General features: G+C 43.4%; 1 protein-coding gene across 2 annotated transcripts in view; it reads right to left on the bottom strand.

Annotated features, from left to right (window-relative positions):
* LIPT1 (lipoyltransferase 1) overlaps positions 1–15,362 on the bottom strand; it is a 61,927-nt gene extending 46,565 nt beyond the window's left edge. Inside the window, exon 1 of one of the 2 annotated variants that reach the window (XM_069204377.1) lies at positions 15,097–15,362. The gene's annotated coding sequence lies outside the window, so the exon portion shown is untranslated. Of the gene's footprint in view, positions 1–15,091 lie in introns of both variants that reach the window. The other variant, XM_069204376.1, reaches the window with a different exon arrangement.
* Positions 15,363–27,136: the final 11,774 nt, after the last annotated feature.

The following is a 27,136-nucleotide window of genomic DNA, read 5'->3' as shown; positions in this document are numbered from 1 at the left end:
AGTTCTGGTGGTATTCACACTAGGAGATAAAGCGGTCAAACTACATTACATATGGATCCAATAAATGGACCAATTTTGTTGGCCTGTGACCAGTCTCAGGGAGCACTTGGTAAGACGTCACAAACATAGGGGGCATTTGACAAGTTGAAATAAAGTCCCTACAACTCTGGATAAAAGTGGTACACCACAAGAAGCATCGAAGTCCAACTGCCACTGCCCTTAAAAATATGTTCTCAGAGGTGGTATTACTTGCCAGTGATGACAAGCATTGGAAAGGCCAATGGGTCTGGCCTTTGCCACAGAGAGCTTGACTTTGCCAATACTTGTTTCCTTTGCAATGGTTTAATATTAGTTTACTGTTCCAAAAAACACACAACGTCTATATTTGACTGGTAAAGTAATAATAAATTATAAAAAGCATTCCAGGATAACACCTGTGAATGCATAAGTCCAAATGTGTGCAGCTGTCCAGGCAGCCACCTTGGAATGTTTTGTGTTATGTTTCATGGTGAAGGAAAACAAACAAGCGTTGCCAAACCCAACCGCTCTGTGACAAGGCCCAACCTGTGACTTTTGTCTGTGCTGGGTTCTACATGTTATCGTAATATGTTCTCAACATTTTTAACATATGCCCCTTTGTTCCACAGTGGCTACATCACTGTGAAAGGTGTCTCTTATATCTACCTCTTTGTAGTCCCAGAACCTCATAAACAGAAATAGGAGGCCTGGTTTTTAAGGAAACCGGCTGCAGACCCAATTTCTGCCCCCGTTTTTGACTCCTGGGTACTAGCGTAATGTCTCTGAAATGCACAGCACTGCTAACCAGGACTCAGTGCATGTGTTCTAACCCTTGCTACGTTATGTTATGCTATGTACCCTTAACATGAATTATGTTTAATTGACTTATAGCCAGTTGGCATAGCCTAACTTACTTGTAAGTCTCTAGTATATGTTGCCAGGGGTACCCGGGGCCTTGTACGTTAGAGTGTCTACATGGGGGCTCCAACACTCGTTTTGCCATCCTGACTGAGACAAGGTAAACATGTCTCACTGCAGATTGGAAGGCCAGTTTTAAACTGCTAACTCAACTTTGCCATTTAAAATAATGACAAAGCACACATGGAAGATGAAGCTGTATTGTGTAGGCAGGCAGGGCAACACTGGGGACAGAGATGAGAAAACAGCTGCCAAATCGGTTTTTCAGGGACATGTAGCCCCCTGGGGAGCCAAACCTCTGGTTTGGGTTAGGTGAGCTTCTTACATGCACAAGATGGGTCCTGCCATCTTGAGAGTGAGCATAATTTTGCATCTTGGGAAACCAAGATACCATATTTCACAGAAAGTAGTCATGAGGAGGGAGGAAACCTAACCTACTGGCCACCAACCACATCCAACCCAGAGGGAATTTTCTGAGCATAAAAGTGCAGCCCTGGCACCCAGAGCTCAGATCTCACTGGACCAGAGAGGAAGGACTGCCTTGCTACACCAAGGACCCAGAGACGATAGCCTGCAGCAACAAAGACTGCACCAGCTGAACTTGCTGGCTAGTAAAGGAGAAGGGACAGTGCCTGTTCTGTTCTGCTCAAGGATAAGTCATTTCCTGAGTCAAGCCAAAGCAAGAGATTCCAAGGTTAATTGGATGACCTCCTGCTCACAGAATGGAGTCACAACAGCTGAAGAAGCTTACAGGGGCAATCTGGTAGCCCAGATCTTCAAATTGTCACCACTCATCGCGATGCAGCACCAAAGTCCAGGGCCCAATGCTCAAAGTTGCACCCGAGTCTGCTGGATCCTGAAGAGTCGTCTGAGTGGAGTTTGGTCACCCAGAGGGCAATTTCTTGCCCAGGAGAGGATATGGCTATAACTATGATACCAGGTGACTGATAGCCCAGTGGCCACTGGACTTCTAACAGGATCAAGAGGACTACAATGGACATCGACCCCTGGCCGGGACCGCCTCATGCTTCTGTGGACCGAGGAGTATCCAAAGAAAGACATATGTTGACTGCGTCACATCCACAGCATCTTTGAGCATATTCAAAACCCTGTATCCCTTGCATATTCATTATACCTAGTAGAATCTAGCTCTCCAAGACCCTCCAGTAGATCTTTTTAATTTTGGAGTCTAAAGATATATAACAGGCATTTGCAACGCAATAGGTCTTGTATTTACTTGAGATGGAGCTATTGGCATTGTAAATTTATAACTGGACTTCTTTCACCACATTAACTGGTCGAAACCGGCTGCATAGTTTGGTCCAATCTGCCACAGAATTCCAGTATGGTCACGTAACCATAGAGAGCATAACCACATGAAAACAGAATGACAGAAAATAATGCAGTGCTACCATATATTTTGCCCCTAAAGTGTGTAATGCATTACACATTTTCAAGGCTAGAAGGCCTACTATTATCATATTACGAAGAAGTCCCTTAAAACACAAACTACTCTCAGCTGTAAAACAAAAGTTCCAGCCCTGAGAGAGCTTAGAAAGACACTGAATGGTGTGAGAGGTTACTATTTTGGAGGCCCCACTAACCTAGTGTGGGGACTCAAAGTTGACCTAGACTGAAAGAGTGTGTCGTGATGCAGGTGTTGGTGGTGGTCCTATTGTCCTAGAACCACCACAGGCTGAGTTATGGGCAAAAGCGTTTTGAAAAAAGAATGCCCTACAAAGCATTATGGGGTGAGTTTACGAGTGCTGCAAATATTGTAGCATGTTGACTGTAATGCTCAGAACAGCTCCTTGAGGAAACCACAATAGAAATAGCATATATAAGAAACATGGTCGCATAACCATATAGTTAGCCCCTAGAAGGCATAACCACATGAAAACAGAATGACAGAAAATAATGCAGTGCTAGCATATATTTAGCCTCTAGAGGGCATAGTACATTACACATTTTCAGTGCTGGGAGACCTACTGCAACAATATTATCAACAAGGGTCTTAAAACATTAACTACTCTCAGCTGTAAAACAAAAGTTCCAGCCATGAGAGAGATAAAAAAGACACTCAATGGTGGGAGGGATTATTATTTTGGGGTCCCCACTAACCTAGTGTGGAGACCCAGAGATGACCTAGACAGAAAGCGTGTGTCATGCTGAACGTTTTGGTGGTGGTCCCATTGTCCTAGGACCACCAGTGAGTTATGGGCAAAAATGTTTTGTAAAAGGAATGCCCAGCAAAGCATTATGGGGTGAGATTCCTGGGTTCAGTGAATATTGTAGTATTGGCTCTCCCACTGTGAACGGGAGAGCAGCTTTGAGGATTTCTGTGTTTTTTACATAAACCATTTACCAATTACAAGTGCTTTTGTAAAAGCTATGGAGAGTGAAGGGGAGAACCAAAAGAAGTGACTGTGATTAGTTAACAGTGTGAACAATGTGACCAGCACTTCAATACTGTCAATGAAGTTCATGCTGTTCTCTGCTGTGAGCGCCACGGAGCATGAAGGGGACAGACATCAGAAAAAATAGTTCACACATGCTGAAGTATATCGACAATCGTGTTATAAATCATGTAACAGGATCAGTCTGCAAAGCAGTAACAAAACCACCCAAAGGCAGGACAAACATTTACCAATGACATCAAGAGATTTTTGAAAGGCAAGCCCACGAAGGAGTGAAAGTGATGGGTGTGAGATGAGCAATGTTAAAAGCCCACAGAATATTTACAACAGATTGAAATGTGCTTGCACTAGACTTAAAAATACGGTTTATTTTTATTAAATGGTGTTGGATTTCTTCAGTGTCTCATTTATTTCTTCTTCAATTGTTTTGGTGCTGTTTAAACGCTGAACACATGTTCCTTCGAATAAGCCTGACTTCACAGAGACACAGGTACACAGAGTCGATCTAAAGATTTGACAAACAAAACCTACTTGTCCTAAAGGGGTTGGGTAAGCCCATTACACATTAGGCCACACAACCACACCACATAATACACCTAATTTCCCTACAATGCTCGGAAACAGATTCAATATTGCTAGACATCTCATTCTTTCTGTATCAACACCTATGTTTGCACATGGTATACAGAATTAACTATCTCATTCAGGTTTCATTCAAGTCTGCAGAACAACTATCCTTTTAGTTTCTTCACACACAAATATTTATTCAAGCACCACATGATTTCAACCTTGCAAAATTAAACAGGATATTTCTGCACAATAGAAAGCTCCTGGTAGTGGAACAATGTGCAAACATGAGCTTTTTACGTGGCACTGTAAAACCCTCTCAAGCCTCAAAAAATCATAAAAATGTTACTAGACCTGCAGGTCAAGTAACTTTTCTTCACTCACACATATGATTGCACTTTCAAATATGTGAGCTCAGCATTTCTGCATTACAAAAAAACTTGTTTGCTTGATTAAGTAAACTAAAGTTTGCTCCATGTATCTCAAGCATCTGGCTCACATACACGGGATACATGATCAATGACTTGCTTATAGTTTACTAATAGCATTGCCATCAGGGCAGGAGTGTTTCTCAGTTTGTTTAAACACTCACTTTTAATACATAGATTACTAAACCATGATGTGGTGGCATACTGTAATCTAGACACAGTAAATTTCCAAGCAATGTCAAAAAAACCTTTCCAATAATTTGCAGCTTTATTCATAAAACTATATAGTGTATTAACAATCTGTGAAAATTGGGTTTCAGAAAACATATCCTTTGCACATCAACACATTCTATTCTGATTTGTTTTCATCCTATTCAAATATTTTTTAGTCACAAAAGTACCAAAAATGGTTTTCACAACTACTGAAATAGATTTTGAAATGTGTGTAAAGTTGGCTTAGGGGGTTATTACAACCTTGGAGGAAGTGTTAATCCGTCCCAAAAGTGACGGTAAAGTGACGGATATACCACCAGCCGTATTACGAGTCCATTATATCCTATGGAACTCGTAATACGGCTGGTGGTATATCCGTCACGTTTGGGACGGATTAACACCTCCTCCAAAGTTGTAATAACCCCCTTAGTCCTTTAAATGTTATGTGTTAGGAAAAACACGACACCCTATAGCCTTTTATTTCACACGTTAAACAGCAGGCCGGATACTTCACCTTACAAAATACTGGAACTCTGGAGTCAGAAGGAAAATTAATTGTAAGACAAACTGACTTTTGACCTCTGACAAAGAGCAAATGTGACATACAAAAACAATATTTAAAAGCATATTTTATTGCTTCTCCACTTTCTGACTGAACAGAACACCTGTTCTTTGTCAACTAGCCAGAAGGGGCAAGTAAGTACTAAAAATAGCTAGACATGATAAAAAATGACTCTCCATACCAAGTGGTTGAGTAGATTTTTTGAGCCCTGCATCTCACCAACTGGTGTAACCTACGGCTAAAGTATAGTTTGCCACAGCATATATAAGGAAAGTGCCTAAGCTCTTAGATACAGAGGCTTCTTTTACCCCACTGCTGAGCCCTTTTTTGATATTTGGGGCACTTTGCCCAAAAGCCTTCATAATATTTTTCCACAAAACGTACTATAGCCAAATCTGTGCCCTTTTCCCCACACATATTGGGGATCCTAAAGATTACACAGGGTCTGTGGATTCCCCTGAAAAACATAAAAAAATATGTATTTTGGGGCAAACAAGTGCTGTGCAAAGAAGCATATGTGTTTCCCTAAAGTAGCATTGACAATAGTTTTGCTAAGATCACCATGTTCCCAACTTTCAGAAACAAGGATAATTGTGAAAATAGAATTGCATTTTTCCAAGTGATAGTCTGTTTTTCCTATTTTTTTATTGTTTCAACCTACTTGGCATTTGTGGTGGAAGAAAGTGTGAAACCCATGGAAAATCCAGGAAAATCATACATTTCTGAAAACTAGACAAACTGCTAAAATCATACATATATCACTCAGGGTTTACCCAAAGAATATAACAGTTGAATTAAAAAATAATGTAAAATTTTTAAACCTCTCTCCTGTTGGGTCAGTCACTCGTTGACTGTATAGTATGTCTTTGGGGGTGACCATCCACAGGGCCTTTCAGTTCTGGGCGGAGACTGGAACGATGTCATGGACATTTGGTTGAACAGGTGTCACATGCGGGGGGCACTTATGCACACTATATCTAAGCTTTCTGTCTTGACGACTGCAATGGGGTTAGGCGACGTCTGGAGGTACCACAATCCATCTGAGATAGGCTACACTTATCTCTTCACAACACATAACTCCCTCTCCAGCTTGTATTACTTCTTTGTACCAGTAGTATACTAGCATAGAATTTCACATATTGAAGTGCTGGCCAGAGGCTTATCAGACCATTCCCCAGTGGACGTGGGACTAAGCACAGGACCTGAGAAACCTCCCTTCAGATGGCGCGTATCGCCATAGAAGTTACACCTACCCACATACAGAACACTCCCCACTCGACACCTTAATGAATACTTCACTCTCAACACGGGCTCTGTAACATTGGCCACAACACTATGGCAGGCATTAAATACATTCCTTCGGGTCATTGACATTAGTTATTGCTCAAGTAAAAAACACAGCTTAAGTTACAAGACATAGCCGATCTTGAGTCACAAATTTATGAGCTGGAAGAGTGTGGCAGCCACTCGCTCAGACAACTGGGAATGACCCAGCAGCAATATCATCAGTTGTTAATGGATGAGGCCAAACATGTTGCATTTATCAACAGGGAGATAATATGAGTAAAGTACTCCACAGGCTCTGTCAGGGCACAGATCAGACACCTCCTCTGCCATTAATTCAGGATGCACTCAGGATGCACAGGGAGCTCTGATCTCTAAGAGGTTGTGCATAACTTTGCAACATATTTTCAGACGTTATATGCTCGATGGGAAATACTGACATTAGACCAAATTTTAGAATTTGTTGACGATCTGCCCCTCCGGATGCTCTCCGATGATGCCCGGGCTCCCTTAGATGAGGAGCTCACAGAGGCCGAAATAGCCCGGGAACTCCAGCCCAGGAAGGCCACTGGCTCAAATGGACTCCCAGCTGAATTCTTTCAAATCTTCACTCCCCAACTAGGGAAACAACATGCAAGTGATTCAGACCAACAACAACACCGTGCTTCTCCCAATGGAGTAGTGTCACACCGAGATAGTGGTCTTCCCCGCACCGGGACGCCCTCTCAATGTCCTATTATCTTATCGCCTGATCTCCCTTCTAAATATCGAAGCCAAACTTCTAGCTAAAGCTCTTTCCAGCAGACTACTCCTGTACCTTGCTGACCTGATCCATCCGGACAAGGCTAGTTTCATGTCTGACCATGTGACGCACCACAACATTCGCTGAGTCTCCAATGCCCTCTCGCGCTGGCCGGCCGTCTGGAGCAGCCAGCAGCGATACTCCTGGCCGATATGGACAAAGTGTTTGACTCATGTGGTAGGATTTTCTGTTTGCTCTACTTCACGGACTAAACTTTGGCCCTAGATTCATCTTGTACATCTATGTATGTCTATATGATACAGATCTGAAGGCCACCATGAAGGTAGCAGGCTACTCATCTGAAGAATTCACTATACAGAGGGTAACTCGTAAGGGCTGTCCGCCTTCTCCGTCGCTGTAGTGGTTGAACCGCTGGCAGTCTGGGTCTGGATGGACACTCAAATGCAAGGGTTTGAATGGAGCCTGTGTTGTTCAGATCGTATTGCGCTTAACGCTGACAACATCCTATCCTTCCTGATTGAACCTGACACGTCTGGCCCACACATCCTTCAAATCATGTGCATATTTGGCAAAAAACATCTGGTTTCGGTAGGAACACTTCCAAGTCAGTGAACTTTCCACGCAATGGATGCAGTGGGCCTATGTTCTGGGGATCGGACGTGATCACCCTGATCCTGGTTCAAGAAGATAAACTCCCTCTTGTCAGGATTTCTCTGGAAAAGTGGCACCTCTCGCATTGCATTAGCCACATGCTTTCAATCCACAAATCTAGGGGGGTATAGCGGCAGCAGACGTATAGTCCCACTATTCAGCCTCACACATATGGGTTGGTGGGGTAGATTAACGGCGAGGACACCACTATGGCAGGGCTTAGCGCTATTTCAGGTAGCCCGTCTGGAGGGCTTAGGATGACAAACCGACTGGCGAGCATCCTTTGGTAAGTAGAGTTATGAGTAGCATTCGCTTAGTCCTGCTCTCCTGAAATACTCCAAACTATCGGATGTCAGCATCATTCTAAAATTCCTCTAAAGGTGGCCTCCCAATTCAGACTTGTCTAGGAAATAACTGTTAGCCAAACTGATTATTTTACTGTGTTTAGTGTCATGTAGGGGGGTGTCAGATGTCAAAGCCCTAGATATTTCAGGCATTGTGTTTACTCCTGATGGCGTCACTTTTTCCATATCTAGAAAAACTAAGACCCTTTCTAGGCAAATTACTTATAATTGTTTAAAAGAATATGAACATCAAACCAGGAAACTCCGCCATTCTATTGGGGGTCAGCTTCTGATTGCTCTCCAGAAACCGTTTCACCCAGTGCTCATCTGCCACTGTGTGAAATGGATTTTCTCAGGGACTGGCATAGACACCTCTAAGTTCAAAGCCCATTCAGTGAGAGATGCCATGGCATCAAGTCCTTTAGTCTAAGGTCCCATCTGAGTGCAGCAGATTGGTCCCCAGATTCTACCTTTAAACCCTTTTATTACAAAGTGATTCTAGTAGTTGCTTCTATAGTGCTACAAAAACTTTTAACAAGCATAACCCAAAGCTTCCAGTCCTGACACAGAATAAAAAATGTTCTATTTTACTCATCAAGGATTTTCAATTCTGTTAAGGACACGGGGTGAGGATTATCTCACCTATCACTTCACTACATACAAATCCTATATGATTATACTTTATATGATTATATGTTGATGTTACCATATCCCCTTTTTCTCTATCTTTTTTCAGACTCTGATCAGAAGAATGGATAACTGATGCATGAGCCTTTTCACATCTTCCAGTTCTTGACTCAGTAGGTCCTTTGATGTTTTCAAGTTCAAGTTTCGCCTGGTTCTGCAGTGGTTTCTACAGAAGGCATTGGTTGATCGTTTCAACAAGGATTCCAAAGTTGCTCACAGGTGGGCAAAGAAAGAGGACGCATTATGGTGCTAAGTTTATATACATGGCTATGTGTCATGATGCAGGGCATTCTGTGTAGAAAATATAGTGGGATCCTTGCAGGTCATATCACCCCGGACTCCTCTTAGGTCTGCTTTCCAAAAATGTCTGGGTTTAGAAGATTTCCCTGGATTGTGGCTGAGCCACATACTGCTGTTACCCAGATTGCCCAAATAAGTGGAATTTGCTGAAGAACACTTGGTGTCTCCACATTGCGCTGTGTTGCCTTTCCTAGGCAAGCACTAGACCCAGCCACACAATTGTGGTACAGTTTATATTGGGATGTATGAGAACGTTGGGTAGTATGAATGTTGTAGATCCCTGAAGTTTCCAGAACCTTTCCTCACAGAAATGAGGAAAATACATATTTTTATCCAAAGTTTAAGGGTTTTCAGGGAATTCTCTGCAAGATAGTGTAGTAGGATCTGTGCAGGTCACATGGCCCTGGACTCCTGTGGCTGTCTAGTTTTCAGAGATCTTTGGGTTTAGTCATTTTTTGTGGGTGACCGTTGAGCCCAGGCCCAAATACAGCTGCTATCTGCAATAAGAGGATAGGACAGGCCAGCTAGATCTATAAGGAGATCTGGGATTGGAGGAATTTGAACCAGAAAGCCTTGAGACATCTCCAACAGAACTGGGAACCAGGGCTAAGCTCTCCACAGGGGAATAATCAGGATGAGTTCTGCTTGTTGACACAGGCTGAGAGGCAACCCTTGGAATCATCAGGAAAGGAGGAAAGGCATAATGCAGAGGACCCCTCCAATGTTGGAGAAAATCATCTGTGGTGAGACACTGGATCCAGTCTCCAAGAGAAAAAAAACTTCAGCTGGTAAGACAAACTTGGCGCAAAAATATCTGTTTGACATCGGCCCCTCCGATTCTGAAGAGCTTGAAAGACTGCATGATGGAGCTTCCACTCCCTGGCATCCCTGCGATACCTCGAGTTCCAATCGGCGACTACATTGCATTGGCCCTGCGGGTATTCCGCTGTCACTGAAATGTGGCTTTGGAGGCAATAGTGCCAAAAGGTCTTTGCGATCTTTATTAGAACATGGAACTTTGTTCCCTTTAACTTGTTTATAGCGAAAACTGCCAAATGTTGTCCATTTGCAGCAGTATGCAACAACTGGATTGGGGGTGGGCTAGGGTTCTTATTGTGAAAGAACCTGCTAAGAGGTCTAAGCAGTTTATGTGTAATCGAGCTTCTTCTTGTGACCATCGATCTCCATTGGAAATTGCACCCCTTCTCAACTGACTGGCGTCGGATTCTAACACCACATCCAGATGACAGCCACCACTGAAGTCCTTTCTTGGTCTCTGGAGTGAGAGCGACTGACTGAGTATGCTACACCCTTGTGGAGCTGGTGGATTTTTGGCGCTGAAGGGCTCTGTAGTATAAGGGACCCAGAAAGATTGCCTAAATACAGGAAGGCAACAGGCCCACTATCCTGGCGAGAACGCTCAACAATTGCATTTTCTTGAGAAAAGTAGACTGGATCATTTTCAGGATTGAGCATCATTTCTGGGCAGGAAGGGACAGGAGAGAAGTAGTAGAGTTGATCTGGAATCTTAGAAATTCCATACCATGGGAGGGAGAAAGTGCAGATTTCTTCATATTGATGAGGAAGCCTAGGTCTTGTAGGAGATGGATGGTCCAGTACAGACGTTGAGGGAGGCTTTGTACGTCTTGGGCCAAGAGAAGAATGTTGCCTAGGTAGATGATCAGACATACTCCTCTGGAGTGGAGATTCTCCACTACCAGGTGCTTGACTTTGGTGAAGCGCCATGGGCCAGAGAAGAGTCTGAAGGGGCGTCCTTTGAAATGGAACCATTGGTTGTTCCAAAAAAACTGAAGAAATTTCCGATGGGATAGGAAATATCAGGCTAGAAAGATAAGCATCTTTCAAGTCGAGGTGAACCATTCAGTCACCTTCTCAAAGGATGTCTCGGAGGAGGTGAACCCTCTCCATGCTGAAATGCTGCTAAATGATCCAGTTGTTGAATTCCTTCAGATTGATTACTAAGCAGAAACCATCCTATCTTTAGGTTACCACAAAGATGTTGCTGCAGAAACTCGAAGGATCTGGTCGACAAGGACTGATTTAATTCTTGGCCAGGAGTTGGACTATTTCTTATTGAATAAAAGACCAGTCGAGTTGGGGAAAATGGACCGAAGGAAGAGGAAGGGTTTTCCAATACCCAATGATCGGAAGTCAAGGAGGACCAATCAGTCAGAAAAAATTAAGTCCTACCCCACGGAGCACAACCGAGGAAGGTTGAATCATTCTTACCTTGTGCATTAGGTTCTGAGGTGTAAGTACTCTGGGAGCAGAAAAATCCTCTGCCGTCCCGGCCTCGGCCACCATGTGCCCTGGCTGGGTAGAAGGTGTCCCTGGTTTGCGAGGAATATCCTGTGCTCCTGGCAGCTGAAGTGGACTGGGGACTGCGGGAAGAGATTCTTCCGGATGAGCACCCTCGATACCAGCAGGCCCTGGAAAAATGCACTGATGAAAGACCTTGTTGAGAGAGGATTGGGCCTTGTCTGTGGCCATAAATGTGTGAACGAATTTTCCTAGGTCTTTTACAACTTTATCCTCAAAAAGTAAGCCATTTGCCAAGGGACCTGGTTCTGCAGATGCCAACTCAGTAAGTTTAGGAACAATGAGTAACAGAATTGAACGCCGTCTTTCTACTAAAGCTATCCAAATGGCATTGTCCAGTAAGCATAAGGCATGTTGTGCCCATCGTGCTAGTGTGTCAGGATCAATGGGATTTTCACTCTTTGGTAAAACCCACCATGCCCAGTATTTTACAGAGTGGACCGGCCAGGCTGAGGACTTAATCCTGACAGGACTTTCAGGAACTGTCAATCCTTTTTTTGGGTTCTTTAGACAACTGTTTTAGGAAGGTAGCCAGGTTTGGATCAAGTTGGGGGTGGGCACTGCCACTCTGTCCGGGACGTCAGGTCAGAGGTATTCAGAGCAAAGGCGATTCCGGACATCTTTATTGAAGCTCTTCCTGAGCCTGTCATGAGCGTAGTCTGAAACTGCTGGAAGAGGGGTCCAGTCTGAAGAACATGGATGGACAATTGTGTTGGGGTCGAAGGTCAATGTAGAGAGCGGGTCAAGGGAATCACTGTGGGTGCAGAAGGGACCTAGTCGTGACCGTCAGAGCTATGACATTTGGAGTGGGGAGTAGAGTTGCCGTCTGAGTGGGAGGAGTGATCGCCAGAGACGTCGTCTGGGAGGGAGATGGGATTGAGGGTGCTTGTGGATGGTTGTGCTGCAGAGTAATCATGGTAAGCAGACAAGGCATGGGATAAGCGGGCCATAATGGATGAGTGGGGCCAGACAGGAGACTGGGAGGGATCATCCTCTCGTCGTGGGGGTAGAGACATGGGGGGACTAGGGCCATAGAGTGGGACAGACAGGGCATATCTTTTTAACCGTCTGGCAATAGGTTGCCTAGGGCTCTGTTCACAGACTGTGTGACCGAGACATCCAAGGCATGGACGCTATCGCCTGCTAAGAGGAGGTCTTCTTGGTTCTGGTCATAGGATGCATTGAAAGGATCAGGAATATCTGGCATAATGAAGAACCTGAATATACAGAGAACCAACTAAGTTCGGTTGTAGCTGGGGGTGGGGGAGGGCAGCCCAGGGAGGCACAAAGAAAATCAGAGGACCACCTTACAGAGAAACTGACACGAGTGAAGGCCCTGAGCCCCTCAGTTAAAACCTGTACGGCTAGATCCTTGCCCAGGCAGAAGGGCGTGGGGGAGACGCTCAGTGCTCTACTGCTGAGTTGAAGCGGACCTGATACTAACTTGCCGAGTCTCGGCAAGCTCGCAACTCCGATATAGTTTGGGGAAAAAGGACCCGTTGCAAGTAGGATGTCTGCGCGGGTTAGCGAGCTAGAAAGAGGACTGGAAACCCTTCCGCTACTGCACTCTGTCTCCCTGCCTCCTGGTGCCCCTGTTGGAAGCCAAAACTGAAGTATAGCCGCACAGTGTGAAATTTGCTTCCCTTAAACAATAAGGCGCAGTTTAAATAAACAAAGTGCACCGTAAAATGAGTAAGAACAATGCGACAGAAAAAAATACAAGGAGGCACTTATCTGATGCGTAAAACAGAAAAGAAAGAGTACGTATTATGGCACTAACAGTTTATATACATGGCTAGGTGTTGTGATTGGTGCAAATGACATGATGTCACACTAGATATATGGGAAATGTAGTTTTATAATAAAATTAAAAAAAGTTGACATTTTCATTGGTTGCTGTGATTTAAGGTGTAATAAGCAGCAAAGAAGGAGAAGCATAATCCAAAGCCTCCGGTCCTGACATAGAATCGTAATGTGCGCTCTGCAATCTTAGAATCTAGTGGGCATTTCTCTCAACCGCATTAAGTACAAGGAGTACTTCCACTGTATTTCAGCTGAGTATGAATACGGAAATCTGAGACCTAACGTTTAAAGCAGCCCACATGATTATTTTGCAGTAAATAAGCAATGAGAGCCTACTGTCACACTGAAAAGTCAGTTCTCAAGCACACTTTATTGAAAATGTTCCTTTATTCGGTTTGACTCAAAAGTAGCCACCTGAAGTGTGGATGCTGTCCGAAGGAGGGTGAAAAAGCACTCACCTTCTCTGAGGAATCTAGACAGCCAGAGAGTGGCCCCACAGTGTGATGGTGACATCACGACCGACTTTTAAGTGCATCCCTGGCCTTGATAAGAACATTAGAGAAGGGCAGCCCCAGTTCTCTGGCACATTACTGCAATCACTGACCAGACCCGTAGTTGGGGAGCAAGACCATGGCTTCCTGTTGCCAGTCAGCATGTATAGGACCCAAGAAGGCAGAGTGGTTACTCCCTTCCTAACAGAGGTCCTAACCCTAGGGCACAAGTCAGGGGTGGCTGCGAGTAAACCGAGTCCTCTCACTATTTTTAGAGAGTGGTATCCATTCCCCTGACTCTGAGAGAGGGTAGGAGGTGTTGGCGGTGTCACCTTGTGCCCCAGTGCTGCTGACATTTGCATCTGCAAACATTATACGGCATCCCATTCTTAGGTAATCTGTCTTGAATGTGCTTTAACATTCCCTCCCTCTGGCAGCTGCCTCTTTAACAGTGAGCATGGACCAGGAGTGGGTTATTTTGAGATTTCTTAAATATGAGAGACCAGTAAACCTTGGAACCCTTTACAAGGCAGGAATGGGAGGGACTTTGTAGCTGGTGAAAGAACACCAGCAAAGAACAAAGGCATAACACCAAATTATAAACTCTTAATTAACAAGTATAGTGTATGTTTATGAATCTGTGACTACTGAATACCACCCGTGTTTAAAAAGTTTGTCATTTTGAGTAAGTTATGTGGTATATGACATATTGATATGTGAAAACATAGTGTTATTTTTAAAAAGGAACACAAAAAACAAAAATGCACTGTTGCCCACTCTGTGTGTTTAGATTTGTGTGTAAAGTGCCCATGCAGACAGAAGGCAGCGTCAAAGCACTGATGATACGTACAAGGTGGTCACAAACTTAATGCACTGTGGGACATCATTAGTACCTCACATATAACTGCCTTTGATTGCATAAGTCACCCGTGATAACAACCTGATAAGTTACAAATATAAAACGTTAAGAGTGCATATTTTCTAAAACAGTATCTGCTTCCATTTATTTATGTGCAAGAGCATATAATCATTTCATACAATGGAAGTGATTAAATGATTATTTGTCAACATTAAGCTTAAAAGGTATGCTTGCTTACTGTCTAAGATAATCACAATTTAGCATTAACAGAAAACAAGACGATGTACGTGCACATTTCTAAATAATAATTTTGTTGTATGGTTTAGCTGCGAATAACGAACTACAGACGTGTTTATTTCCATATGTTCTAAACGGCAAATGCCTATCTCAGCTTTAGGTGTACGACAGGCCTGTTCCCTATAATAAGGCTCAGCTAACGTACTAACCTTACTTCCAGTGACGTCACTCGATGGGAGCTGTCATAAAGACATGCCTTTTCTGATGTATCCCTGTCCCCTGGTGCTCTTTAGGCCACGTGCACACCCTCGCACACAAAGTACTTGATACACATGTATCGTTTACGAAACTAGCTCCACTCCTCACTGAACTACTTTGGAGATCGGCGCTCTGAAGCAGACGGGACAGATCCTGGGTATTAGCCTTCCGCGGGCGAGAGCCACCCGACCTGTACTACTCTGGGTCGCGCGTCGTTTCCTGTGATCGTGTCCAGCACTTCCTGTATATATCAGCACTGGTTGAAAAAATTAGTCCGTCGAACTCTTGGCAGTTTAATCGCTTCGTGGGAATTTCCTGTGGAATTATGGGGCATTACACCTAGGTTGTGCATCAAGTCTGTAAATTTCACGGACTATCCGTAATTTCGCCCTGCCGTTCGATGTCGTGATGAAAGGCTTAAAGGACGGAATTTGTGTAATTTTATCCTTCACCAAAAGAGCAACAGACGGCAGGGCGAAATTACAGGCAGGTTAGTTTCCCCAGCTGGATTGAAAGGCAGGGGGTCTCCTGTGCTGAGAGCCAGGGAGGGGCAGGCAGATAAGAAACAGATCTTCTTACCAGGGTGTCTCCTTCCCTAAAGAAATGCAAATGTGTGCAACTGGTAAATCTGCAAATGCAAAGGGGCTTGAAAACCTGCATTGCCTTTAACCAAAGGAGTCACTTGAAGCTTTCTGATGGCAAAGATATTTTCTCTTAGAGAGATACTGTACCAGTGTTCCAAGCTGAGTTGTGGTGTGTGTGGTTTTAATGGAGTGTTATAAAAAATGTTAGTACTAGGTATAAACTGTATATTGTGCAAATCTGTATTTGAGTAGCACTTTTTTTATTTAACCAAAATGTATTTGCGCATTTTGTAACAGCCTATACTATGATGTAATTGTATTTCTATAGCACTTACTACCCCTGATGAGGCATTGATCGCATGTTTAAAATAAGGACACATATTCACAGTTATTTCAGGGACCTCTGTACCTCATAGTACTAACAGACATTGGCATAGCCAATAGGTCACGTTTGTGCAAGAGTTATTGGCTTTCCCAATGTGTTTTAGCCATGTTATACACCAGAGTGGCTGCTGTTCAGCATGGCTAAAAGTTAGTGGCATAGTGGAGTAGAGTGGCATAGGAGGAGTGGCGTAGAGCCCAGTGGTGCATGAGTATAGTGCAGTGGGGGTACAGTGCAGTTGTTTAGAGTGCATTGGCGTAGAGTACAGTGGTGTAGAGTGCAGTGGCATGGAGTGGCGTGGGACAAAGTAGAGTGGCGGAGAGTGCGGCAGTGTAGAGTGGTGCAGTGGCATAGAGTGCAGAGTAGACGCATGGCACAGAGTGCAGTGGTGTAGTCTAGAGTGGTGCAGAGTAGCGTATGGGGCTGTAGAGTGCAGTCATGTAGAGTGATGCAGAGTAAAGTGGCTTAGAGTGCAGTGGCGTAGAGTGCAGTGGCATAGAATGCAGTAGTACATAGTAGATTGGTGTACAGTACAGTGGCGGGGAATGCAATGTTGCAGAGTAAAGTGTCAGTGCAGTGATGTGGAGTAGAGTGGCACAGAGTAGAGGGCAGTGGCGTACAGTGCCGTTGTTTGGAGTGCATTGGCGCAGAGTGCAGTGGCATGGAGTAGAGTAGCATAGAGTGCAGTATAGTGGCATACAATAGAGTGTCAGTGAGTGCAGTAATGCAGAGTGGTGCAGTGTCAGAGTGCAGAGTAGACTCACGTGGCATAGAGTGGTGCAGAGTAGAGTATAGTGCCTAGAGTGCAGTGGCGTAGAGTGCAGTGATGCACAGTGCAGTGGCATAGAATGCAGTAGTACAGAGTAGAGTGCAGTGTTGTAGGGTAGAGTGATACAGAGAACAGTGGCATACAGTACAGTGGTGCAGAGTAAAGGGCAGTGGCATACAGTGTAGTTGTTTAGAGTGCACTTGTGTAGTGCAGTGGCATAGAGTGGGATGGGGCAGAGTAGAGTGGCATGGAGTGCAGTAGAATAGAGTGTAATGGTGGTGAATGTAGTAGTACAGAGTGGAGTGGTGTAGAGTATAGTGGCGGCCGGTGCAGTGTTGCAGAGAAGAGTGTAAGTGTGCAGTGGTGTAGAGTGCAGTGGTCAGAGTGGCATAGACTGCAGTGGCGTAGAATAGATTGTTTCGGAGTACAGTGCACTTGCACAGAGCGGAGAGGTGCAGGTTAGAGTGCAGTGGCATAGAATGCAGTGGCAGAGTGCAGCAACATAAAGTAGATTGTTTCACAGTAGAGTGAAGTGGCTTAGAGCAGAGAGGTGCAGGGTAGAGTGGAGTTGCATAGATTGGCATAGAGTGTGATGGTATAGAGTAAAGTGGTGTAGAGTGCCATGGCACAGAGTGCAGAGGTGCAGTGTAGATTAGAGTCACGTACAGTGTATTGATGTAGCGTGCAGGGGCATAGAGTTGAGTGTTACAGAGTAAAGTGCACTAGCATATAGTGTATTAGCTTAGAGTGTAGTTGCGTATAGTGCAGTGTTGCAGAGTGGCATAGAGAGGAGTTGTGCGGACTAGATTGGTATTGCCTAGCCTGGAGTCGTATAGTGTGAAGAGGAGCAGAGGGCAGTGGTGTAGAGATGCGTAAAGTTAATTGGCATAGAGGAGAGTGATACAGAGTAGAGTGGCATAGCGTGAAGTAGCATAGAGTGCAGTGGCATAATGTGGAGTGGTTCAGAATGGAGAAGAGTGCAGTGGCATAGAGTGGCGTAAAGTGGAGTGATACAGAGTAGGGTGCAGTGGTGTGGAGTGGTGCAGAGCAGAGTGGAGTATGCATGGTGTGGTAACACACTGCCATTACAGACAACACATTTTTGATTGAAATGACCATTCCATTTGCACAGATATACAGTTTTTCAAATCAAACTATACTGTGCACAGACAATGATGTGTGGAAAAGGCATCACCTAATGAAATTATTTGTTTTAATCATATAAAGGTATTTGTTTCCAGCACAGTTCAGAATTAACAAAAATTTGCTTCATTTGTACTCCTAATGCTGATATATTCTGAAGTTTATTTAAATGTTGTCATGTGATAGAAAAACCTCTTTCCTAACCCCAGTATCCAGCAAGATTGTCGCATAAATTATCTCACTTTGAAGTCAGAGAAAGAAAAGTAAACACTAAGTTCCCACCGAAGACGGAGCCTGACATTTGACTTTGTACTTTGAATGCACAGCAAATGTGATGAGATAAGAACAACATTTACAGGCCTATTTACAGAAAGAGAGCACTCAGAAGGATACTGTGAATAAGGTTTTGGCAAGGGAAGGGACGAACCCAAGCTGCATAGCCTAAAACAAATAAAGCCACCAAATTGAAAGCAACAAAATGTGAGTTACAAACCGCAAGGCCAAAGGCGCACAACGGGCGGAATGCATTCACAAGGAAGCACTATGAATGTACTTAAAGTGACAGCCATGGGATACTTTGTGGGGAAAGACTAGTATTTTAGTCCAGTCCATATCTTGCAGAGGTTTGGCCACATCAGTCATTCAAGTAGTATGACAAGAAGACCAGGAGTGGTTTCCATGTTGCAAGAAAGGTCTGTACACCCAATCTATCAGTTTGCCACCAGTTCCTATGGTGCAGAGCTTCTGGCACACCTCTTGTAGGGTTAGTGCTAGGTGACAGACATGAAATAGGGCATTTAATGATTATTTAAGGTGGTTGTAAGTAAGGAGTTGACTAGGATGAAGATGGTAGTGTGCCACAAGGGTTTGGAAATTTAGTAGCTCGCCACCCAGAAACAAATCCCCCAATTTTAAGATACCTGCAGTATGCCACTGATGGAGTTGCTCTGAGCACTGCCGTCCTGTGTGAGTGGGAAGGCTTAGCAAAGGTAGTGCAGGAGCATAGGGTTTCTTTGTGTCAGTGAGTTAACAGGTTCTAGCAAGGCAAGAGAAAGCTGTGCATGATAACCCCGGATGGTGAGCCGTAGAATGGTCAGTAGGAAACAATGAGCAGTGCATTTAGCCTTCCTTGAAAGTCTTTACTGGTAAACCGTATCTCATGCAGGGAGGTGGGCAGGAACCAGCTAACCACCCATTGGACCTGTGCAGCTGAATAATAGCATTCTAAGTCCAGAAGACCTAATCCACCTGCAGTCACTGGTATCTTTAGAATGGAAAGGGCTCCCCGACGGGGCCACAGCGACCAAATCAGATGTGTGGCATGTCTGAAGAAGGAATGAAGGACGGCAGGGGAAGGTTTGCAAAATAATACTATCATTGGGGTAGCACACCATCTTCACTAGTGCCACGTGGCCCACTACAGAAAGCAAAAGAGAAGACCAAAAAGCAAACTGGGCTTGGAGGGACCGTGACACTCTGACGAGATTTCCATCCTGCAAATCGGTGGGAAAATGGTAGATACTAATCACTTGGTATCAAAAGGTAACTGGTTCCCAGTTCAATCGGAGATCTAATTGTATATAAAGGGGAAAACAGTGCCATATGTTAAAGAAACACTAATTACATTTTAAAATTCTTACATTTTGTATGTGCAATTTACATCCCAAATATTTTGAAGATTCTATGTGTACTTGACACTTAGGGATAACCCAGATCACTAGTTTGGCTTTTGCTCAATTTCAAAACCATTTAAAGACATGGACAAAGCGGGCTATTGCCTTGCACACCCTTGCAAGGGGTTTGGCCCCTGCTCACCCTTCACAAGCACAAACTGCGGACCATTGCACCAGAAGAGTTTGCAAAGGTGGATGGGTGTCACTAGGTATCAAAAGGTAACTGGTTCCCAGTTCAATCTGAGATCTAATTGTATATAAAGGGGAACACAGTGTCATATGTTAAAGAAACACTAATTCCATTTTAAAATTCTTACATTTTGTATGTGCAATTTACATCCCATATATTTTGAAGATTCTATGTGTACTTGACACTTAGGGATAACCCAGATCACTAGTTTGGCTTTTGCTCAATTTCAAAACCATTGAAAGACAAGGACAAAGCGGGCAATTACCTTGCACAACCTTGCTAGGGGTCTGACCTCTGCTCACCCTTCACAAGCACGAACTGCGGACCATTGCACCAGAAGAGTTTGCCAGGTGGGATGGGTGTTGCTTGTTCAACCACTTGACAGTGCCTATTCTGTTTCTCTCCTGTGTGCAGAGACAACTTCCCAGGATCCCAATACATTCAGTTCGTCTTGCTGGACCTATCTTGTCTGATTTTAGGAATTGTCCCACCTTGTTCTTCTCTTCCTTATTTATCCAGCTCTTAGCAACAACCCTTTGAATCACTTGCCGTGGATCCCCCATTTGATCTCGCTTTCATCCTCTTCTTTTATTATCTTTGATTGGTAGCCCGGGCTCTCATTTCTGAGATAAACGTAGAGTCCCAGACATACACTCTAGTACTATGAGACTATAGACAAGTTGTGGGTACCTCACATTCGGTCATTAGGGGTGAGACTGTCGCCCACACCATCTGACCTGCCCCTTTAATTTCTTTTATTTTTTTAGGGTGAAAGTCCATGGGCGTTTGGGGCAAGCCAAATGTTTTTGTTCAATTTGTTTAAACTAGCATAAAGTTAATTACCTTATTGTTTCCCAAACTGTTTGCCAGGGTTTTTAAAAGCTTCAGAAACAGAAACAAAATGTTGCTGTTACTTTCTCTTCAAGAAAGATTGGGTAGATTTGGGTAGGGCTGATGGCCTTGTTGCAGTACTGAAGGGCATTAATTTACTACTGAACAAGGACGTAATGTGACACCTGAATGTAGCATACCAGGAGGCAATCACAAAAACACCACAGTGAATAAATAGTGCTATGTTAAAAAAGAGTAAATAAATGCACTGACAACATAGTGAAGCATGGCCTTTCTTGCGTGTGTCTTTAAAACTGATGTTTGTTCTTGAATTTTAGTCCTGAATTTTGACCCTTTGTCCTGAATTTTTGTCCTGAATTTTGACCATTTGGCCTGATTTTTTTTTTTACAATCCTGACCAGAATTTGGCTCAATGCCAGGTGGTCACCCTAATTGCACCGGAAAGTGTGCCGTTGCATTTTGGTGTTTTTTGTGTGTCATGTCGCCATAAGACTAGTCAGTGTAGTATTCTGTCCATTCGCCCCTGCAGTTTATGTGAAAAGGAACCCCACCCCTAGTGCCCTGCTGGGGTAGGTTACAACACCCTTTTGCTGCCAATGCTCAGCGGGATGGTGTTCGCACTCACTCTTCCTCAATTTTGGGGCTGGGCTTTTCCTCAGCATTCAGTGCTAGTTTGAGCTTGGGCATATGTGTCAATGTTTGGGAGCAAGCGAGAGGGAACTCAAAAGAAAGTCGTTGGAAATTGATTTAGCGTTAACTTGCATTCGCCTAAATTCTTTATTTTTTCTTTATCTACGAAATGCTTTAACACAGTTAATCAAAAGGGGACACTTTTTTTCAACATGCCAGCTTCAAGGCAAGATATGCAATTTGCTCATCCGATTCATAATTATTGCTTCAAATTTAAATGACCATATAAAGTTGAAGCAACATCTACATCTAAGTATTCGTTTTCCCTAGTAAACAAATTGCAACTAAACAACAACGAAAATTGAACTTTAAAAATAAGCATCAGAGACCTACCCTTCCGTACCAGTTTACAAAACAATACCATATTTTCTGCATAGCCTTTGCATCGCATTCCATATCAATTTTGCTTATTTATGTTGCTGAGGTAAGGCACTGTGAAATAATTTGGGGCTCTGAAGAAGTCCATTTCCTGTATAGTTAGGGTGACCAGACGTCCCGGATTTCCCCGGAGAGTCGTGGTTTTTAGAGGACTGTCCCGTTGTCCCGATGCTTCTTTTAATTTTAAACAAATGTCCCGGTTTTTGGGACAAAGGTCAGATCATTATATAAATGTCCCGGTTTTGGGGACAAAGGTCAGATTATTTAGGGAAGCATAAATTCAAGGTATGCTCTTCTTTAACATATGCCTACAAAGTATGCAATAATTAAAGTAATTTATCTGTTACTGTCAGGCAACACAGTCCCCTGTCTGCTCCCAGCAGAGAGAGGGACTGGGGAGCAGAGAGAGGTGGGGACGGGTTGGGGGTGCAGGGTGGGAGGTCAAGCCATAGCTTATTTTATATATGTAGTCTTGTTATTGTGTGTTTGTGTGTGTGTGTATATATACATATATATACACACACACACATGTATAGGCACACGTTAACAAAGCTATGCAAAAAACGGGACAGGCCAGATATAAAAGTGAGTGTAAAGTCGTTAGTCCTTCTTTTATGTCTGACCTGTCCCAGTTTTTGCTCCTCAAAATCTGGTCACCCTATGTATAGTCCTATTTTAGCTAAAACAGTTGAATACAACATTAGACTCTTCTATGTGGTATTCAGGATTGTGCTGATTTCAGGATCTGATCCAAAAAGGATTAACGTTTGGCTTAACATTATGCTGCCCCTCAACATGGAACTGGGCAAGATGCAAACATATGGTAGCTAGTGTGCCTTTTCTAGACCGCACCTTTTACATCTGAATACTCCAACTGTGTATGTTAGTTAACCTCTCAAGCGTCCAGTATATCCTGTGAAGTGTGAAAAATGACTTTTTTTTTTTAGAGCAGCCAATGTTACATTTTTATATAGTAAACTCAAGGGTACTTGCCATACATTTTCTAGATCCAGCATTGGCAAGCATCCTTCCCATTTTGAGTGTGGCTGTATTTACTTTGTGTCTTCTGCATTGACAGTCCTCTGTACCAGTTAGAGACTTCACATTGCGCAAGTGCTGCTCTTCTCGACGTGTAATCTATTCTGAGGGTTTTAACCACGCTCATCTCACACCTATCACTTTCATTCGTTCAGGGCCTGTCTTTCAAAAATTCCTTGATGTTGTTGGTAAATGCTTTACGTTTGCCCCGTCTGGAGGCTGTTTTGTTACCGCCTTGGAGACTGTCTCTGTTATATGGATTATTGCACGATCGGGAAGGTACCTTAGTGTGACAAACTATTTTGTCTTTTGACTCGCTGCTTCACTAATGGTGATATGTTGTTTTTTTGTCTTTCTTGGTTTCGGGCATCTTGCTGTTCTTTGCAATGTCTGCGGTGTCTTTCTTATTTCATTTTTTTCTTTGCAGTGTTATGTAGCACAAACTCGATGCAAAGGTATTGGAGCGCTTTATTTGTTTTGCAGTTTTTTATATCGCTAACTTCATACAAAGGTAATACAGCGCTTAACATGAGCACCGGTTACATTATACAAGAACACATTCATGTTTGGTAGCAAGGGGAGATTAAGTGATTTGCCCGGAATCACAGGATGTTGACCCGGCACCAAGACTCGAACCGTGCTCCCCAGCTCCAAAGTTGCCAGCTCTGGCCCTTACGCCGCACCCTCTCACCTAGGATTCTTTGTCTGGTACATGTTGGGGCAGTCTGGGAATAACTCGTTTTTTTTATTTTTTTATAGAGCACTTGGTAATACAGGTTCTGCCATTTTATTGCGCAGCAGGTTCCATTCTTAACAGAATTGCTGTAATTCATTTGCATCAACCTTGCAGAGATAAAGAGGTGAAAAAGCTATGTCAGGATTTTAATCTGTGACATTCTTGTTCTGTCAAGACCTCTGCAGTGGATTCATTAACCAACTGACTTGAGTAGAGCTTAACACTAGCCCATAGCACCTGCTCTTGATAACCTCCGAAGGGTCATCAGCCAAGCACATAGGTTAGTTCTAGGCAAGAAGATGGCGAAAGGTGTTGTCTCCAAAATCATGGAAAAAGAGTTGTGACTTCAGACCCAAGCACTTTACAGCCTCAAGCCTGATAGCAAAAAACATCTAGCCTTTGGATATGAATTGGGCCTCTTCAAATAGAGTTCAGCTAGTGCGAACTCAATACAAAGGTATTACAGCGCTTTACATGATCACCGGTTATGTTACACAAAAACACATTCATTTTTGGTAGCAAGGGGAGATTAAGTGATTTGTCTAGAATCACAGGATGTTGAGCCAGCGCCAAGGCTCCAACCGTGTTCCCCAGCTCCTAGGTCAGCGTCTCTGGTTCTTTGTCTGGTGCATGTTGGGGCAGTCTGGGGATAACTTGTTTTTTTCAATATAGCGCTTGCTAATATAGGTTCTGCCATTTCATAGCGCTGCAAACCAGGTGCCATTCTTAACAAAATCTCTATAATTCATTTGCAGTTAAGCTGCCTCTTCTGTTATTTTCTTTGTATACAGTCAATGTTTTTAAAAGTTAGGTTGGTATTGCCAATTAAGTGGAATAATTCCTTTAAAAGTTTAATACAGAAATATATGGTTGCCCCTTTTTCTTTGCTCCTAACATTTTTTACCCCCTCACTCTCTGGGTTAAATGGCACAAAGGGGCCTCTTTGTGGCTTGTTTGGTGCTATAAAAGTTTGGGTAGACACACTGGAAAGTGTTGCATCTCTAGGGTATCATAGCCAGTCTGTAGGAATGAGACAAAAACACCCCCAAGATGGTGGCCTTGATGTGTCTTCTCTTCTGCAGGAACAGGCATGGGAGGGTTGCTGTGGCACCTGGCATACATCCACTACACTCCAAACCAAAACACATAGGTAAATATATTGTCATTTACAACGCCAGTAGCTCTAACTCTCACAAATGCGTGACCTAATTGCAAATGCTTATTTGATGCCAACCTGAATCCTGTCTTCATAGTGCCAGTTATCTTCCGTTGTCCACAATTGGTTCAGCCGCCATGATTTTAACTGATAGTTCTTAAATCATGAAAGCTTTCCCTGTGTAACGTTGGATATGGCTTCCCAGCTCCTTCTCTCAAGTTCCCCCAACTTCTTATTCCTGCATCTTTTAGTGGTGAGCTAGGTTTATTAAGTAAACAGGATGGTGGTGTCCAGGGTGAATTCTGTATTGGGGCAGCTTGGGTATAATAATGAATCCCTAATGTTTTTCTCATACTATACCAGACTTGTAACATGTTTCTTAAAATTTTTAAGCACATTTTCTTGAAATATTTAGGTTCTGTTAATTTATTTAAGAATTTATCCTGGCCTACACCTTTACCATTATGCCAGGTATAATTTCCCGGGGCAATTTTTCTGGTTGCATCAGCAACATCATGCTGTTTTTAAAATGGAACTCATATACATGTAGCTGGAATTCAGGTAAAGCTGGACCGCCTTTTCCTAAGATCCATTTTAGTTTTTTTCAGGAAAGCTGGCCAACTTTGGAGGCCCAGATAAAACTACTGACCATACCCTGTAATTTAGCTAAACTTTTTCTTGTTGAATAAGAGTGGATTATTGTAACATAAAAAAAAGTTAGTTGCTAGTAGAATTGCCATTTTAATCAGATTGATTTAACCATACATTTTAATGGTAAATCTTGGCATCTCTTCAACAGAGTATGTATATCCTTACTTACCCTCTATTTTCTGTCAGTAGTTCCAGTTTTGAGTAACTAGTACTCCCAGATACCTGAGCTGCTTTTTATTAAAACAGTGGACTTTATCCCTGAGATTCCAACCCATTTCCATGTTCTCTTTATTGATCTGGTAACCTGATAAGGCACCAAATTAGTTGGCCAGCCTCTCTATTTTTGACATTTTGGGTCCCATTAGATGTATATATTATTATATCATCGGCGTATAAGACCACCTTTCCAACTATTTCCAAACCCACAAAACCTGTTACACTTGGTATAAATTAAAAGGTAATGGGGTTATCCTTGGCTGGTCCCTCTCATGGTATTAAATTTAATTGACAGGCCCAAGTTTAGTACAATTCTGCTGGCTGTGGGAGCATTATATAAGGCTTTGAAAACATTAATCACAGATGTACCATACCCATATACACCTAAGACTTCCCACATATATAGACAGTTCACCCTATCAAACGTTTTGTCTGCATCTAAGGTTGCTATTTCTAATGGAACTTCCGATCTTTCAGAAATGTCAATGCAGCCTATTAAGAGATGTGATTTTTAACTCCCACCCACGACTTTCACTTCACAACTGTCGACACAGCGTTCATGAAGGAGGGCTTGGAATGTCCAACTTATACACCTGTTATTTAGCCACACAACTGCTGGTGCTTAATGACTGGCTGGGAGGCGGATGGTAAGATCCAGCATAACAGCTCGAACTCCTGACAATGGGCTTCTCCAAGCTCATCGAGCTGCTGTATGGTGCCTCCTACCCAGAAAGATTCCTGAAGTAACAAGGATGGTGGCACAGCAAGAAACGGGGTGGTGGGTGTGCCTCACCCAGCAGACCCCACTGTGGCGAGGGATGTGGCTCTGTGAACCTCACCCCCGATAGAATGCAAAGGGCGGGCCTCCAGCCCCACTCTACCTGCCCCTGTTGCTCACGACTCAATGCAGACTTTAATCACATGGTGTGGGCTTGCCCACATATAGAAGCCTACTGGCGGGCAGTGACTGCTGATCTTTCTAAAGTACTAGCAGTAGAGATAGAGATGGACCTGTTGCCAATCCTTTTGGGTGTCCTTGAGGGAGTGGGGAATAGCAGGACGGACCGTGCCTTTCTGAGAATAGCATGCATGGTGGCCATAGGTGACATAGCTGCCAGCTGGAATTCGGAGGCAGTGCCAATGCTTGCTCGTTGGAGGCAGGGGGTGGACTGGTGTGCCCAACAGGAAAAGCTGGTCTATGAGATGAGAGGGTGCCCAGCCAAATATAATAAAGTGTGGGGTAAATGGAAAGGGGTTCTTTGACGACTGATAATGAACAGTCTTTCAAGCACGGCTTTGATAGCTCCGCATGGAATTCCTTGGGAGATACAATGTGTTAAGGGAAGGCTTTATCGGAGCCCTGTCTGGAATAATGCAATGATTACATATAGATGGTGAAGATGTGACCTGTTATTAAGTTGTTACAACAATAAAATCAATAAAGATGTTTATAAAAAAAAAAGAGATGTGATTTGAATTGCCTGCCCACAATAAAGCTTTGCTTGTCTAGATATACTACTGAGGGAATGACACTCATA

The sequence above is a fragment of the Pleurodeles waltl genome, chromosome 8 (assembly GCF_031143425.1).
Source record: "Pleurodeles waltl isolate 20211129_DDA chromosome 8, aPleWal1.hap1.20221129, whole genome shotgun sequence".
Lineage (NCBI taxonomy): Eukaryota > Metazoa > Chordata > Amphibia > Caudata > Salamandridae > Pleurodeles > Pleurodeles waltl.
Note: the sequence above shows the minus strand (reverse complement) of the source record. Positions and strands in the feature narration are given on the sequence as shown.